This window comes from Polypterus senegalus, chromosome 14 (genome assembly GCF_016835505.1).
Source record: "Polypterus senegalus isolate Bchr_013 chromosome 14, ASM1683550v1, whole genome shotgun sequence".
Taxonomy (NCBI): Eukaryota; Metazoa; Chordata; class Cladistia; order Polypteriformes; family Polypteridae; genus Polypterus; species Polypterus senegalus.
Window position 1 is genome coordinate 123,952,107 of NC_053167.1, and position 19,914 is coordinate 123,972,020.

The window sequence follows — 19,914 nt, forward strand, 5'->3', positions numbered from 1 at the left end:
ACAATTCATATTAATTTTACAGACTAACACCAGCCCTTGTTCTAATCTTAACATCAATGAGACAATCCCTGATGTTAAAATCGCGAGGGAGGTGCCTAAGCATAAGACCTTGAGGGGAGCACCTTTTATTAATCAGGGGGAAGAACCGAAGGTTGATGTAGGAATAGGACTTGTGGAGAGGAGGAGGTGTAATGGGTTACTAATGGTCACTGGACAGGCTTACCACAGCCCAGATCCTAACCCTAAAGATTGTGGAGAAATCCCTGAGGATAGGATGGGGGTGGAGGAGGAGATGGGGATGGGTGTAAATAAGGATAGATCTGGCAATATAATTCCTTTAATTTTTACGTACTCCACACAGGCACAAATAGTGGTCCGGATCTTGAAAAATAATTTTTTTTTTAACTTAATTATTAGATGAAGATTTGTCAGGGGTTAAACTAGTCTTGGCATTTAGGAAGAATAAAAATTTGAAGGACCTTCTAGTAAGAGCATCATGCACGATTCGAAAAAGAAATAAAGTAGTCTGGCAAATCCCTTACAAAAAAAAAAAAAAAATGATAAGGAATCCAATAACAAATAAAGAACGAGCTATTTTTCAGGATTTGACAATAACATCTAAAAATTGTATTTACACAATCTAATGTAAAAAATGTAGCCTAATTTATACTGGAGAGACAAAAAACACGGTTAAGGCAAAATTCATCCAACATTTACGCCTAATAGAAAAGGAACAAAATTATATTTACATTTTAGTGATCGGGAACATGAACCACTCTTCTTTCCATTGGAAATGGAGAACTCCTGGAATAAGACTAGGAGATTAAAAAAAGAAGAAGAGTGGGTAATGAGTTTAGATACTATTTTCCCTAATGGTTTGAATGAAAAATAGGTGGATAATAGGAATACTTACCTAATCGTATTAGGAAAAGAATTATAGGATCAGAACTGAAATGAAAAGGAACCATGATAATGGTACTGTGGATAGTGAACCCGTGCTTACCACTTAGGTGGCATCCCCTACCCTAATCCTAACCCTAATTGGTAACTTAAAGTGAGAAAACGTTAAAATTTATAAGAGCTGAGAGAGCAGAAACTGTGTCTGTCTAATGCATTCACACGAATGAGAGGTGAGAGTATTGTGTGCGTGGTTGAATATGGTTGATAGGAGGGTGGGACTTGCAAAAATCTCTTCAAAAAAGTCTTGTCTCGTCGCAGGATTTTTTTATATAATAGAGAAATATTGTGTTATTTTGTAAAAGTATTGCATTATTTAACAAGGACATTGCCTGCTGGGGTCAGCAATAACATTGTGCACTCTCGTACTCGCAGTCCAGTGACAGCTATTGAGGGAGAGGCTGATCATGTATATATAGCATGAAATGAAGTGCCAAGAACTGAATGAATATTATAGATATATATTTACTCCACCATGTGCTGAGAGGTAAATTTCAGTTAAAGTTTAGGGTCACAGTTAGCCAGTGAGTAGCGCAGCAGCTCTGAAAGTAAGGCAAAAAGCAAACACGGTGGACGTGTTGACAATACTTTGCAGGACAAAATCACACAGCCAATCAAAATAGAGTGTGCTGCATTGCAATTCCTAAACACAAAGCATCTGTTTAGTTTTCATCCAGTTTTTTGAAACAGTGTGATCTGGTGGTGCAGCAGCTAGCATTCATAACTCAAATCCTCGGGCGCTCTGGTTTGGAAATGGAGAAAGGAGATGGATGTGATTTACTTCACAGCACATGAAGGACTAAATGTTTTTTTGTTAAATGAGATGTATTTTCAACACATTTACACTATTCAGTGTTAAAACAGGTAGTTATATGCAACTAACAACTCTCACTAATATCTATCAATTCACAAATACACGGACAGAACATGCCAATGCCCTGCAGACCCCAGCGCTGTGTGGCAGACATGACAGCTCTGCCGACATTAAAAAAATCTGTACAAAACTTACAAAAGTTTAACCCGATAAATGCTATATGTAGAATGTTTAGTTTGTGTCACCTGACTGTAAGCTACAGTATGTGTGTGCTTGATCTCTCGGACACTAACCGACTGAAACATGCTTGTGCACGAAGATGACAACAAGAGCAGGCAATAACAGAATAATTGAAAATAAATGAAATAACACAATAATTATCCACCTTAATAAAAGGATAAGTGTTTGTGAATCTTTATGTCTGTCCAATTGCTATGTCTCTGTCATTCCCACAGATGGCACATCACAAACATTTGTAGAAATAAAATTAATTGCATTTGTCATTCCAACAGATGGTGCATCACAAATATTATTACTGCTTCTACAAATCCCATATCAAATAGCACATAACAAAGACATTTGCATTGCATTAGCCCTTCCAACAGATGGTGCATCACAAATATTTTTAATAATACATGTTATTACTGCAAATGTTTGTGATGTGCCATACCACACGCTCTTCAGAACAGGTCACCAACTTGAAGGTATGCATGTTTGGGCCCAGCCAGGACTTGAATGGGAGACTACCCAGGGAAAGCTTAGGTTGCTGCTGGAAAAGGTGTTAGCAAGGCCAGCAGGGGGGCGCTTACCATGTGGTCTGAATGTGGATCCCAATACCCCAATGCAGTGATGAGGACATCTTGCGGTAAAAATGGTGCCGTCCTTCAGATGAGATGTAAAACTGAGGTTCTGACTCTCTGTGGTCATGAAAGATCTCTGGACAGCCTTCAAAAAGAGTAGGGCGTACCCAGTGTCCTGGCTAAATTGCCCACCATGGCCTAGTTGTTCTGGACAACTGATCATTACAGCTAATGTGTGGTGAGCGTACTGGTGCAATAATGGCTGTGGATGCTAAACATTAGTGGTAGTTGAAGTGGTTCCACTTTGTCTAGTGAGAACAGTAAATGTAAAGAATTATTAATGAGTTATTATAACGACAAAAGCAATGCATGTTATTACTACATGCATTACAAAACACATTCCATTAGACAGTGCACTGCAAACGTTAGCTCTGAGGTCTATGTCAATTATTTAGATTTTAACGAGTCTTAGATGAGTAGCACAGCTAGTTGAAAAATACAGCAATACTTTTTGAAACAGCACAATAATTAATGTACAATAATGCAGTACTTTTGTGTTATACCACAATCTTTTTTTTTTTATTTTTATTTGAGTGGCAGGAATACATTTCTGTATCAGCCTTTACCCATTTCCAGTGTATTTCAATAATCTTTTTTTTTTTATCAAATTTGTTTTGAATTTTAGCAAGGAAACAACAGCCATAAAAACTAAGTTAAGTCAAAAAATGAACAATCAAGCATGGAAGAAGTTTGACATTTAGGCAGAGAGAAGCAATCACTTGTCAGTCAGAGAGGTATCCATGGGGGAGAGAAACAGAGAAAGGAGGGACAGCACAGTTAAGCAATTTAAGAAAGCAGGATTGAGGGCTGCAGTGGGAAGCAACCTCTGAAAAGAATTTATGGGTTTATGTTGATGCAACTTTTTCATTGACTAAGCAATGCACAGAAGCAATTAAAAAGGCAAATACAATGTTAGGTTAAATCATAAAAGCTGAATTTAAGACAAGGGATGTTATGCACAAACTATATAATACACTGGTGAGACCACATCTTGAGTATTGTGTGCAGCTCTGGTCACCACAGTACAAAAAAGACATTCAAGCAACACTTGAAGCTGGGCAGAAGAGAGCAACCAAGTGCATCATGGGACTTAAGGGCATGTCCTACTGTGACAGACTCAGAGAATTAAACCTCGTGCAGAGGAGACTGCGTGGGGACCTAATCCAGTCTTCAAAATCCTCAAAGGCCTTGATAAAGAAGATCCAGCAACATTCTTTCAAGTGTACGGTGAATCACGTAATCGATGACAGCAGTGGAAATTAAGGGGAAGTGCATTTAAGACTGAAGCCAGGAAGGACTTCTTTATACAAAGAGTTATGGGACTCTGGAACATTCTAAACTACCCATACATGGAATTGAAGCAGGAACCTTGATAACTTTTAAGAAGACCCTGAATGAGATATTGGGACGATAAAGCAAAGTAAACAGAAAGGGCCAAGTCTGAAAGGAAAAGGACAAGACTCTGAAATGTCACACCCTCTGTGACACTCTCATCCTCATGCTGTCCACACATTTGGCTTTGAGCCTTTCACTCTCAGCCATTTTGTTCACTCAGATTCCTTCCTCTTGCCTTGTTCACCTTGTTCAATTGGCGCCCAGTCTAACCATTCAGAGATGCATTCTGCTCTGTACTTGTCATATTACTCTTGCAGTATTGTATTTAATTGAGGACCACTTGTGTTTTGTTCTGTGTATTGTATTGTATTGACCCCCTGTTTATGACACCCACTACACGCCCAACCTACCTTGAAAGGGGTCTCTCTTTGAACTGGACCTTTCCCAAGGTTTATTCCATTTTTTTTTCCCAACAAGGATTTTTTTTGGGAGTTTTTCCTTGTCATCTTAGAGAGTCAAGGCTGGGGGGGCTGTTAAAAGGCAGGGTCTGTTAAAGCCCACTGCGGCACTTCTTGTGTGATTTTGGGCTATACAAGAATAAACTGAATTGTATTGTATTGTATTATATTTGTTAAAGAGTCATTAACAGCAGTAGATATGGCAGAAACACCCCAAAGGCAGACTTCACAATGTCTGTGGAAATAGTAAAAGCCAGCAGAGTCAAAGAGTAAAAGAAATGCCACTGCCATCTTTAGAATTGGATGTAAATAAGAGAAAAACTCAATAAAAACAAAACAATAACCTTGCAAACTAGAATACAAGGAATCAACAGGATAATTACAGAGGTAGCTCAAACAGGACTAATAAGCCCACAAGAGAGAAAGAAACAAGAATGAAATAACGAAATGAGAAAATATGTCTTTATGTCACAAATGTTAAGTTAAAAAAGGTGGAACTAAAGGGCTGGAGAATAGATAAAAGACTTATCACATAACATAGTCAAACCTGCTTAGTCCAGTTCATGGTCACAGGATGCCAGAACTTATCCTGGTAATACTGGGCACAATGCAGGAACAAGCCTCATACTGGGCACCAGTGTCGTAGGGAGCACTCATGCATACTTCCCCACTGGGCCTAATTAACCTAACAAGTATGTGATGTGGGAGGAAAGCTCATGAAGATAAAAGGAGAACATGCAAAAAGTACACAGACAACACCCAAGGTGTTGGGTCTCTAAGTCAACTGTAATAATCAATGCACCACTGGAAAAAAGTATAAAAATGTAAAAGGGGATGATGAATAACAAAAATATATTTTTTTTCTACTTTATGAATTATCATATTCCTCTACAGCATGACGCAACACAATAGAAACCATCCCTAGATGGTATGCTTGTGCTTAATGTACTGCCAGAAGAGATTTTACTCAGTTGGGCCCTTAACCTGAAAATTGCTCTAGGGATTTTGCACAATGGCTGACCCTGTGCTCTGACCCCGAAAGGTTATGTGAAAAGTCAATTTCCCCTCAGGGATTAATTAATAAAGTATATCAATATTGTCATCATCATAAGCAGGCCCACCCACAGATGTGCACACCTACACACTCACACCCGGCCTAATCAGAGCTGCCAATTAGACTAACTTTATGTTTTTATGGCTCTGGGTAGAAAATCCAAGTGCAGTGCCTATAAAAAGTATTCACCCCTTGGAAATTTTCACATTTTATTATTATACATTGAATCAGAGTGAATCTAATTTGGCTTTTGTGACATTGAACAGAAAAATATTAATATAAAACACATAATAATTGATTCCATGAGTATCCACCCACTTCAAATCAGTATTTAGTAGATGACAGCCTTGACTTTGTGTCTACTGGTCTCCCTCTACCAGCTCTCCTATGTTTCATTTATTCAAATTAATTCTGAGACCAGAAATCTTTTGAAATTCTGTTAGTGCTGTTAGGACTACAGGCACAGTATTTTGTGGATCTGTTGTATACACTATCATATCATCTGCATGAAGAGAAATTTTCTGTTCAAGTCCTTCTCTGATAATCCCCTTTATCTCATAAGCATTTCGACAGTGAACGGCCAGTGGCTCAATGGCAACTGCAAAAAGCAGTGGTGACAAGGAGTATTTTTTTTCCTCATTCTGTTTTTGAAAAACTGCTCAGCTCTGTCAGGTTTCATGTTGATCGCGAGTGAACAGACTCTGCCGAGGCTTGCCACAAATTCTTATTTGGATTGAGATCTGCACTCTGACTTAGCCATTGCTGGACATTAACATTGTTGTTTGGAAGCCATTCCTGTATAGCTTTCGCTTCATGCTTGGGATTGTTAAACTGTATCAGGTTTTTCTCCAGGATTTCTCTTTACAGTATTTTGCTAAATTCATTTTCTCTTCTACACTCATAAGCCTTTTAGAGTCTGCTATAGAGAAACATCCATCATCGAACCTGCTATATCTTAACTACAGGGTCACGGGGGTCTGCTAAACATTCCTATATTATTATTATTATTTATTATTAATAATAATAAAATTTAATAATAATAATTGTTGTGGTTCTTCTTATTATTAATATTTTCCTTTTTGTTCTTATTATTATGTGAGTGTGACCTGCAGTAAACTAGCATGTATCCAAGGACCAGTTTCTGCCTTAAGCCTAGAGATGCTATGGTATGGAGAGACTATCTAAGACTGATAGATAGATAGATAGATAGATAGATAGATAGATAGATAGATAGATAGATAGATAGATAGATAGATAGGAAAGGAAAGACACTATATGATAGATAGATAGGAAAGGCACTATATAATAGATAGATAGATAGATAGATAGATAGATAGATAGATAGATAGATAGATAGATATATAGATAGATAGATATGAAAGGCACTATATAACAGATAGATAGATAGATAGATAGATAGGAAAAGCACTATATAATAGATAGATAGATAGATAGATAGATAGATAGATAGATAGATAGATAGATAGATAGATAGATAGATAGATAGATAGATAGATAGATAGATGTGAAAGGCACTATTTAACAGATAGGGAAATATAGAAGGCATAATATTTTGAACCTAATGCTGTAAAATTTAACTTTCTTGTATTGAATGTTAATTGATTTTAATAGATTCAATAAAATGTAAAACAAAGCCATTATATAATAAAGTAGATAGTGTTGTGGAAAATACAACTAAATAAACAATGCCTCGAGTCATCACTATAAATGAAATACAAAGATGTCCTTTATTTACCCCAAGTGGTGGAGGCTCAAGGTGAGCAGCAAAGCTCTACATAGCAAGTCTGCTCAGTCTTACGAGAACAGCTCCTGTTATCACTTTGGCTCATTTACATATACAGTAGTAATTGATACTCAAACTCAAATGCGAGCGTCACTTCGGATTCATCAGAGTTATTTTCGGTTTTACTGTCCATTTCAATTTGACTGCCTGAAGACACATTCACTTTGTCATCACTGCTCCTATCACTGTGAAGATCAGGCAACACCTGAGCTGCTGAAAAATGTTACTTTCATGGCCTGAGTATTGCTTGGGTCTAATGCTAAGGAGGTTAATCCAGTAAATCATAGAAAGACTTACGATCCATTAAACTTAAACCACATTGAAAACAACTAAAAATTTAAATTTGTCAGAATATTAACAGACAAGAGCAGCACGGTGGCGCAGTAGTAGCACTGCTGCCTTGTAGTAAGGAGACCTGGGTTCGCTTCCTGGGTCCTCCCTGCATGGAGTTTGCATGTTAGGCGCATTGGCAATCTTAAATTGTCCCTAGTGTGTGTGCTTGGTGTGTGGGTGTGTGTGTGTCCTGTGGTGGGCTGGTACCCTGCCTGGGATTTGTTCCTGCCTTGCACCCTGTGTTGGCTGGGATTGCCTCCAGCAGACCCCCGTACCCCTGCGTTAGGATACAGTGGTGTTGGATAATGACTAACTAATGACTGTTAACAGACATTTCAAATCATTGCAAACTAAAATATTTCAATTGTCAAAGCCCTGCTGCAGATTTCTTTCTCATTGAATCTCTCCCCATAGGTGCTAAGGGTAGCATCCACCTTTCATTTTAAGTGCTTAAACTTTACAAAGCAAGACTTATAGGGGTTACATTAAAAATGAAAAGTTTTCCAGCTTTCCTACATTTTACCATGTAGAACATACAGAGCAGCACTACAGTCAAGCTGAAAAGTCAACGGGTTTTGTGGTTGCCCCAGACTAGGAGCACTGATATGGAAAGGATGCCAGAAACAGAGAATGCAAAGATTGTACCTTCAGAGTACCCAACAGAAAGCTGTCTGTCTGAGAGGAGTAAACAACTGGAAATCACCTTGGAAGGAAACAGAGGTGCAAACTGCTACAGTTTGGACAGGGCAATGACATCAACTGGCAGCTCCAAGCCTGCTGTGCTTTTTATTAAAAAAGAGGCCTCTCCAAAGTTGTACTGATTCTTATGTGGATGAATATATAACAAAAAGTAAAAAAAAAAAAAAAAAGATATACAGCTCGATGAACACATACTGGCACCACATCTTGAGCAAACGTGGGTGGCAAATCAGCTCATTTCAAAAGAGACCGGCTACAGATTAGTCACTCTGGGATGTGTGAAGGGATTAGCTATTTTTGTACAAATTGATTTGAATAGTCATTGAAGTGATCACAGTTATAAAGAGAACACTAAATAAAGAAAAAAAACAGAGCCAATAAAATACTCTATTTGACTTTCCCTTTTCTCTGTCTGCTATTCCATTTTAGGTTCAGGGGAAGCCAGGGCCTTTCCTAGAGGCACTGAGCATCCAGAAATCACTGCTGGATAGGATGCCAGTCCACACTGACACTTAACATTTACATATTGTGATGCATGAGTCCCTGTCTTGCACCCCAAAACACAAGGCTGAGTCTCAGTACTTTAACAAAACCAGCTTTATTTAGCTTGAAATAGGAACAACACGGCTATTTATTGTAGTGGGATCTACGACTCTCTTATACACACGGACACAGAGTCGTGGCCAAGTAATACTGTTTCTTGCATTTCTAAAGTTCCTTGCATCACCCATCAACGACAGGCGCTTGTAGAGCAGTCGCAGTCGGCTCGGATTTGTTTTCGCAGCGAGCTGCTGCAGCGCTGCGAGTCTGCGGTTGCCCTGGCAAAGGAGAAGCTGTCTTCCACAGATGCAGCAATCACTCTTCGGGACGCTCTTTGGCATGTCTTCCCGTTGGGGAGAGTCCCAAAAGAGTTTAGGAACCTTACAACATACTGTATATATATATATATATATATATATATATATATATATATATATATATATAGAAAAGAGGAAAAACAAAGAAAATCTCTTCTATAAGTAGGTGTGTGAAAACTCTTGCCTGATACTTTATGTAGACCCTCATATACAGTAGCTATATAAACACTGGCTTTCTTACACTCAGTAAAGCATATTGTAGAAGTAGCCGATATCTTAAAGGTTAACATGACATTCACTTTCATAAGCATAATAGAAAATGCAACAAATTAGCCCTACCTTGTCAAAGCTGAGCCAGTGCAGCAGAGATTAACATTTAATTTCTAGACTGATCTCAGAGATAAATTGTCCAATCTCACAGCAAGATTTATAGGTTAGCATGAAATCTCTTGAATGAAGCAGCAGTCTAGCTTTTATTCCACAAAACAAACATTTAAATCTGGCATAACGTATCTGTTGGAAGATACAAAAAAGGTCATTTATTTCAGCTCAATGAGTATTACTTCCAGAAACATGGGCTCGAAATTTATTACTATCCGGGAAAATTTCTAAGTATATACCAGAAGCCAATCTGTCTTTAAGAAGGTGGTGATGAGCAAAAGGCGAGTTATAAATTGCTTCTGTCCGACACAGAAGTTTTTGTGGCAATTTCAGTGAGCACCAACAACTCAATTTGCAAGTCAATAGTGACACACCTTCAAATGTCGACACCAGTTTAACCCCCATGGGGATGTATGAACTTGGGAAAGGGTATTAGTATGGCGGAGACTGTATATACAATTTGAATAGAATGAGCAGGCTTAGCCTCAAAGGTATACTTTATATTATTAAAAGGGATTTTTCTGAAACTAGATACATCTGATTTATGTGTAAAACATTTAAAGCTGCATTAAGTACAAAGCAAGGCTTGCACCTCACAAAGTAGTCTGTACACAAATACCACGATTCATCTCTGTAAAATAAAATAAAGAAAAGGTTTGTTTATTTTACGATAAAAGAAAAAAGAGTCTGTGCATGCTGGTTGACGTCTTTAATGGTCCAAAAAAAAGAAATTTACCTTTCTAAAGCAGTGAATGTTGTGTGTGGATCTGTTCTGAGTCTCCTGTTTGTTTTAATCTCCGTGCTTCCAGTAGGTCAGATTATCTTTAAGCACGAGGTGAGCTACCATAGCTATGCAGATGACACACACCTGTATTTATCGATAGCACTTGATGACCATGATGCTCTTGGCTGTCTGATCCTGTGTCTTAGTAGTATTTTTCTCAAACTAAATAAAGAGAAAACAGAAACCTTACTGATTGGCAAAAATGGATATAGTGAGGGTATTATAAATGAGTTTGATCCCTTAGATTTAAAAGTCAAGTTGGAGGTAAAGATTTTAGGAGTGACTATTGGCCTAAACTTTAAATCAGATTTTAAATTAGACTACCCATGTAAGCCCGTGCTGTAAAAAGCCCGGGGTCCTAGAAACTATTGAAATCGTCAGAAAATAAACTGAAATGTAGAGATGTCTGGTAATTGAAAGGAACTACTCTGGGCGTCTCTCTCCTAAGAGGATTTGATTTGCTGGCGTGCTCGTATCGCTTGTGTATTAGCAGCGGGAGGAAAAGTAAAAAGGATACTGGTTTGCCGATGTTGGCAGCTAAGCGACGTTGTCTTTCTTCTGAGGTTTCATTTTACAGACGTGCTGGCCTCGCTTGTGTTATTAGCAGGTAAGCGAGTTTTCTATTTCCTCGGAGGTGGAGCCCTTACCCCGACTCCACCTCTCATTTCCGGGCGGGACAGACAGACACATTTCCATGCATAGACATTTATATATAAGATTACTAGGACAGCATTTTTTCACTTAAGGAATATAGCTAAAGTTAGATTCCTTATAACCTTACAAGAAGCTTGAAAATTAGTTCACGCTTTTGTTTTCAGTCAACTAGATTACTGTAATGAACTCCTACAGGACTTCCTAAGAAAGACATCAATCGCTCAGTTAGTGCAGAATGCAGCAGCCAGAATCTTAACTAGAAAATGAAACTCTGAGCACATTACACCAGTTTTAGCATCATTACATTGGTTACCCATGTCATTTAGAATTGAGTTTAAAATACTACTAATGGTTTACAAATCCTTAAATAATCTCAGCTCGTCTTATATTTCAGAATGTTTGTCCCCTTGGACTCCAAGTTGTAACCTCAGATCTTCAAATGAAGGTCTGCTTATAATTTCAAGAGTCAAGCTTTAAAGAAGTGACAAGGCAGCCTTTCGCTGTTATGCACCTAAAATATGGAATAGTTTACTAACAGAAATTTGCCAAGCTAATACTGTAGAACAATGTTAAAAAAATACTAAAAACCCATTGTTTTAAAATGTTTTTTTTTTCGTAGCTACATTGTGTATCTGTAATAGTCTATAGTTGCACTGAATTATCATTTTCCTCTGTGGTCTGCAATTCCATACTAATATATACTATTCTCTGCTGTCTTTTCCAGTTCTTCTGTGGTGACAATCTGCTCCACCACCACCTGATAACGGTACCATACTGCCCCCTGTGTTAATTGATTGAACGGTGGGTATCCCAGATGTCCACATGACCACCATCATCAGATTCTTCCTTGTGAAGCCTGAAAACTATGAGGACTGATTTAGAATACCAATGTTAGGTAGAATGCTCAGTGGGGACTGAGCGGCCTTTTGGCCTCGAAACCCCTGCAGATAATGTTTATGTTTTAACATGGCCTTCTCATAACTTCACTGTAATTAAAATCCCGATACTCTGTATATCCAACTCATTATAACTATTCATGGTGGCTCTAAAATCTGTACAAACCCCTACTCTCTCTTCTGTTTCCTTTTCTGGTGTCCTTTTGGTGGTGGCTTGTGCCACCACCATCTACTCAAAGCACCGTGATGTTCCAACGATGATGGATGGATTAAAAGCCAGAAGTCTGTGTGACCATCAACATCAAGTGACTCCGTGAGAACCCTAACTACAAAGAGGACTATTTCATTTATGTTAGGTAGAATGCCCAGAGGGGACTGGGCGGTCTCGTGGCCTGGAACCCCTGCAGATTTTATTTTTTTCTCCAGCCGTCTGGAGTTTTCTTTTGTTTTTTCTGTCCACCCTGGCCATCGGACCTTAATCCTTTTCTATATTAACTAATGTTGTCTTATTTTAATTTCTTATTTTGCCTTTTATTTTTCTTTTCTTCATTATGTAAAGCATTTTGAGCTACTTTTTGTATGAAAATGTGTTATATAAATAAATGTTGTTGTTGTTTTATATTGACTTCCTTTTTATTTCATCTTGTAAAGCACTTCGACCTACATTGTTTGTATGAAAACATGTTATATAAATAAATTCTTTTACCGTGTGTAATGAGCAGAAGGCAGCTGGTGCAGGTAATGCTCTGTGCCACCTTCCCCACCCTCTAAATGGCTTTGCATTCTTGAGCCGAACATGTGCTACACTAGGATGTGATGCAGCCAGCGAGGATGGACTTTCCTGTTCAGCTCTAGAAGCTCATGAGAACAGATGGAGAAATGTGAGCTACCCTTAGAAGTCTGAGAAAGTAGAGGTTTTGTTGAAACTTTTTTGAAAAGAGATGAAATGTGCTGTGCCCACTTAGCTTGTCAGTTATGGTCACTCCAAGAAATGTAGAGCGGCTTACTGTTATGTTTCAACCAGGGTGTGGTCCTGGCTTCTGTTTATTATCACATTTTGTTATCTTGGTTTATTTCAAAGTATTATTTTTCTTATGCCTACTGCAATTTTTTTAAATTAACATTTCATTGAATTTATTAAAATCAAACAACATTCTATTCAAGTAAGTTAAATTTTACAAAACTAGGTTCAAATCAAGTCAACTCCCATCCATGAGAAAGAGAGATAGGCCAATATAGTGAAACTTTAATAGTAGAAAAGATAAGTAAGTAAATACAAAGTAAATAGAATAAAAAGGGGGAAGAGAATCTGCTTCCTCAATTTAAATGCTTATTCCAAAATGTGATTAATTAGATCCTGACAGGTTTTAAAAAAGTTTCGTACAGATCCTCTAAGTGTGTATTTAAATTTTTCCAATTTCAAGTAGCATAGAAATTCGGTTATCCACTGACTTAAGAGTGGTGAAGTGGGATTCTTCTATCTGAGCAAGATAAGTCTAAGTGCTAATAGTGAAGTAAAGGCCATTATAGTTTGTTTGTCCTTCTCCACTTTAAGCCCATCTGGAAGTCCACCAAACACAGCTGTTAGTGGATTAGGAGGGATTTTAATGCCCAGGCTGTCTGAAAGGCATTTAAAGATTTTGGTCCAAAATTATGTTAATTTGGTGCAGGCCCGAAACATGTGGCCCAGCGAGGCTGGAGGTCGATTTCAACGTTCACAGGTTGGATGTTGCCCTGGAAACATCCTGAACAATTTTAAACGAGATAGATGTGCTCAATTAAAGAGTTTAAGTTGAATAATTGAATGTTTTGCACATATGGATCTTGAGTGTATTTTGTGCGTGTCTGCCTCCCACTCTGTTTCTGAAATGTCGAATAAGAGATCCTTTTCCCACCATACTCTGGGGTCTTTAAAAGGAAGGGACTTTAAAATGGTTTTATACTACTGCAATGTTTTTATTATTTATTATCTATATGTTGCCAAGCATGTGTCTAATAGGGATGCATTTGTTGAATATTGCAGGGAAGGATTTGAATGTAACATCACTAACCTGATTTCCATTTGCCATAGAGTGGAGAAGGAAATTCCAGTGGAGGACACACCGGAAGACCAATGATGTTACCTCCACTGGGAACCATGATTGGCCCATCCCTTCCATTTCCGCTCATCTTCTTAGAGGAAGAGGCTCTCATTTTCAACTCTGTTTTTATGAGGACTAGCTTCTTGAAGAGCTGAAGTCTTTTGCATACAGAGTGTGTCCATAGTGACATGTTCCTACTTACAATGTATTTGTCAACATTGTTTCATCTTGTTTGCTCAGTTTTTCACAGTGTACCATGTTGTTCTCCTTGTGTTCTGTGGAGGGTACCCCAACAGGTGGGTCCACCCTGGTGTCATCACTTTTGAGGGCCACCTCTGGTTATTTCACTTGTGAAAACGTCTTGAAGGTTACAGTTTGTAATACAATAATATCAGCAACTAGTGATGAGGGAATCCCAAGTTTGGAGAAATCATGGAAATGTTCATCGACTCAGTGAAATACACTCAAGTCGAATGGGAAGGAGGAACTGAACTAGTATTGGGGTGATTATAGTAGTGCAATGGACTTCTTGTGGGCTAGAGAAACATCTACCAACTATGCTGTACTGATTATTGTAGCCAAAAATATGACCAGAGCTGTACAGCAGAAGAGCTACCTACTGCTCCAGCATGCCTCAAACAACAAAAGACATAGATTGAAAGACTGAAAATAACCACAAACAAAATGCAACAAATGGCCTCAAACTAGCAACAAGTAAAAAATATAAACGTACTAGCTGATTACCCAGTGGCTTCGCTCACTGAGTGCAAGGGAAAAAAATAAAACGTAGTATTTATAAAATAAGTTATTAAGTAGTAAAACATTTTGATAAAAGAATTTGAAGAACATATAAGAAACATATACATTATTAAACAGTAAAACATTTCCATAAGAGAATTTGAATGATATATAAGATGTGTATAAATTATTAAACAGTAAAACATTAACATTTAAGAAGTAAAGATACACTGAGTACTACTGCAGTGGTTTCAGATAAACTACCTGCTTGACAACCTTGCACTACGTGCTTACGATTTAAAAGAAAAATTATTCTGAGAAATGTGGACGCTGCCCTTTCATGCTTATTCCCAAGTCCAATACTTTACATGAAGAGGTCAGTACATCTTCTTAGATGTAAACCCTCCATCTTCTTATAAGAATTCATCACAAAAGCAACCTTGAATGTTGCGGGGTTTTAGTGACCCGAACTCACCTTAAGGGACAGTAAGTAGCCGTGCACCGCAATTTACCAAGAAAGTCACGCTTCGATGGCGCCGATTACCCTCCTTCGCAAAGATTTCCACTCTCCAAGGACTCGATGGGGCACTTGAAGTGTCACAAACAATGCGAGAAGAGAGGACGCTGCCCGAAACTGCGAAGCTGTCAACCCGGCAGAGCAGCCCGACATTACGCACCTTCCAGCGTCCACTTTGTTGTCATGACCCCTCGCTGCTGAGGGCGGTCTTCTACAGCTCGGCGCAATTAAAATGTCCACGAAGTGATTAGTTCCTGTATTATAATATGTTCTGTGGTCATACGCAATTTCCATTTTAAACGTGAAAAGAATTTCATGTATATAGATATAAATAATTGCGCTCATAGAATTCGAATCTTGTGGCACACAGTAGCTATACCATGAAGCAGCAGATGGGAATTGGCTCATCCTATTGTTTGAAGTCTTGGCTCCTGGTGCAGCTCAAATGTGTTGTTTCTGATTTTTTTGTGCAGATATTTTGCACTTTTTTCTTTGATGAAAAAGATAGAAATGCCTTGTAAATAATAATATATCTTTTGATATTATTATTATTATTATTTCACATGAGTTTTCTGACTCCAGGAGGGTGAGGGCTCCTTTTAGGATTGTTTTGACTTGCAGCTAAAGCACGTAGCTAATAGCACATGCACTCGATCTTCATCCAAAATTAGCCATGAGGTGCTGCGTGGTGCTGATTGAGTGAGTGAGTGAATAGGAATCTATTTTATAAATCCGATGGCAGTACTAAGAATATTCCCATTATAGTCAGCTAATATATATTAAAATAATATTTTCAGACATATGCAGGGTTCAAGTGTAGACTGGAGTACCAACCATATTGAGACATCTGCAAGTAAATCGAGCAGCTAATTCTGTGCATGGCTGGTACAGGTCTATGATGTCACACTGGCCTTGCAAAACATGGGGTGATAGGAAAAAAATCTTTGTCTAAGCTGGCCTCACAGCAAATTTCCAGGAAAATGTTTGGCGAACAAAGTATTTTTACTGTGAAAAATGCTTTGGTGAACTTTGCTAACACTATTCAGCACATCTGGGGAACCCTAATTCAATAACACTAAAGTCTCAAGTCTTGTAAATTGCCGCTCTGACCTTCTCACATGCTTGACCCTTTGATGCCAAGAAAACTTTCCTAAATCAGCACTTTAAGCAAGCATTTTAGCTCCAATAAAAGAATAGACAGTTACATTACCAGTCATTGATTTGATTTTAAAGGTGAATACATAGGCATATGTACATGTTTTTAGTATTTTTGCATTGTTATTGAACATTATTTGTATTTTATTCTATGATAAAATTTCAAATGCCTAAAGAACCCCTAGACTTGTCAATGGGAAAAGTCCTGCATTAAAATCATTTGAATGGAATGATATTGAATTAAATTAATGACATTTTATAGTGTGTTGAGGAATTAAGTAAAAGCCACATGAGCACATTTTTAGCTAGGCTGAGTAGCAAATTGAAACTTAATAACCCATGCCATAAATCAATCAATTGCTCTAGCAGTCCTCTACTTTTGTCAGAAATGATTTTCTTAATTCCTTCCTAAATTTTTTAGTAATATTAAACTTACGGTGCCAACCCTTTACCTCTAGATTATATTAAGCAGGCTCAGAATGTTATTTTACATTATTTAACTAGTCTTTCTCCTCAGTCGATGGCTAAAATTGTATGAATTAAATCTGAAGACCATTTGTATTTATTTATTTATTTGGTATTTTATATACTTTGTGAATCCCCAAAGGCAAATTGTCTTTTCACATGACCTTTTGGGGGTCCAAGCACATGGTCAGCAATTGTACTTAGCCCCTTGAGCAATTTTCAGGTTTAAGGCTTAGCTCAAGAGCCCAACGGAATAGGATCTCTTTTGGCAGTAACGGGATTTGAACTGGCAACTTTCTAGATATCAGCACAGAGCTAACAATTTGTTAAAAATTATTTTGGACTAGAAGCTCTGAATGTCACTTTTGGTTAACAAAAAAAGAAACAAAATTGAAAAAAAAAATACCGTGGCCATTTTTTAGAGAAATTCTCCTTTAAAATGTTAATGTCATGATTTTAATGAAGAAAGAGAAAAACAAGGTTATGATACAATGGAACATAATGGCAGCCCATTCTATCCAATGGCAAACAATGTGGAAACAATGTGTTCATATCGCATAATCCAGATAAGGAAAATGTTCAAAACAAATGTATTTTTTTTTTGCTAAAATTTTATAAATTCTTAGTTACAGAAAAAAAAATCAGCATGGAATGTTAACAGGGATGGCATATTCTCATAATTTTGTGCTTTTGAATTGAAGACTGGACTCTTCACCAATGGATATTGGGAAGAGGAGGATTTTTCTTGGCCATTACTATAAACTACATAAATAGTGTAAGTAACATATGAAGAATATCATTTTTGGGTGGAGTATTCTTTAAACGCAAATAGGGTCATAAACTAGCATTTTAAGTTTGCAGAAAATAGCCAAAATTTGACTAAAGACATCTCAAGTTTGAAAAAAACTTATTTCAGGGATATAGGCATTGGTGTTTTCTCCCAAGTAATTTTGCAAAGGGATCCCAAAACACATTAAAAGTACCTAATAAATAACTAATTGTTCAATTCTTGCCCCCTATCCCCAGTGTCCCCTTGAACTAGATCCAATAAAACATTCTGCATACTTGCTTGTTTGATTTCAGACATCAGGAGAGATGCAAATTCCAACCACATGAAGAGTGGGCCAGGGGATTTTAAACCAGCCAAGGCCGTGCAGTATTTTGGCAGCCTTTAGGCTACCATGACTAGGAAGAATAATATCCATCCATCCATTTTCTAACCCACTGAATCCGAATACAGGGTCACGGGGGTCTGCTGGAGCCAATCCCAGCAAACACAGGGCACAAGGCAAGAACCAATCCTGGTGCCAACCCACCGCAGGACACACCCACACAGCCTAGGGCCAATTTAGAATCGCCAATCCACCTAACCAGCATGTCTTTGGATTGTGGGAGGAAACTGGAGCGCCCAGAGGAAACCCACGCAGACACGGGGAGAACATGCAAACTCCACGCAGGGAGGCTACCACTGCGCCACCGTGCCGCCCCAAAGAATAATATGTAAATTATAAAACAGACTCCAGTGTAGGGCAGTTAGAGCACAAAGTATATTTGTTGTTTTTTTTCACTGAGATTGTATTTATGTGTAATTTTACGTTTTTGGACTGGCTTTCCCATCATTAATACAATATTTTGTATCATTATAGGTTATTAGATTAGATTAAAGTAGATCAACTTTATTAATCTAATTGGGAAATTCAGATGTACACAACAGCAAAAACATAAAAACAAGGAGACAGACTCAAATAATACAAACGAGACAAACAGTACAATCAATCTATCAATCGAGCAAATGATAGATACATAGATAAATGTAAGGCACTGATATCTATCTGCGTTATATAACAACAACATTTATTTATATAGCACATTTTCATACAAATAATGTAGCTCAAAGTGCTATACATGTTGAAGAAAAGAGAAAAAAGACAAAGTAAGAATTAAAATAAGACAACACTAATTAACATAGAATAAAAGTAAGGTCCGATGGCCAGGGAGGACAGTAAAAAACAAAAAAAAAAAAACTCCAGACAGCTGGAGAGAAAAAAATAAAATCTGCAGGGGTTCCAGACCACATGACCGCCCAGACCCCTCTATCTATGATAGATAGATATGACACAGATAGATAGACAGATATTGTGCAGATATTTCAAAAAGAACTTAACAGGGCCCCGGGAGGAAGCACTGAATTGCCTGATAGCAGTGGGCAGATAAAGCCCCCCAAAGGTTCTTCTTAGCACACTGTTGTGGAATGAGCCTGTGGCTAAAAGCAGCCCCAAGACTGCACATCCTAAAGGGTTTTTTTTATTGTGGAAAAATAATAAATAGTTTGATCAATCTGGTGTACATGACAAAAGCCATTCAGACCCTGTTATGTCTATAGTGCACATGACAAGTGCAACTTCTTGTTTCTCCTAACGAACAAAAAACCACAAGTGACCAACTGATGAACTAAAACCACAAGTGACCAACTGATGAACTTAAAGGATGTGGTAAATGCTGATCCAAGCAAAATGTTGTAAGATGTAACGATTTGAAATTCTTGTGCAAATAAAGTCAGAAGACAAAGGCCCTATAAAAGATTTGGGACACCGACCCCTCGAGGCAGATGAAGGGCAGGTGTCCTAGGACTGTGCTTCTCTGTCATCTTACCCTTGCCTGGTGTGTATTAATAAAAGATTTTTTACTAACTTTAATTATATCTCTCTGTCTTCAGTCACAAGAAACAACACTATAGAAAAAGTGTCAACATTATGATGGCATCCCGTATTGCCACCATCCTTTTCCCTACAACAGCTTCAAGTGTGTCCAGCGTTGGTCCTGTGATGGAGCAGCCTTTCTTGACAAGTTGATTCAGGGTAGTGCTTCTTTTAAGCTCAAGTTATTTATTTATTTATTTATTTTATTTATAAAAATTCATTGTGACCTCATCTTTTGTGGCAGTTTTTTCTGGTCTCCTCTCTCTTGGAAGACATTTTTGTATGTTTAGGACATTTAAAAGTATTTTTAAACCACCAAAACCCCATTCCTCATTTTGGGAATGGGTAGGCCTTTAAACTTGCCTGCTGAGTT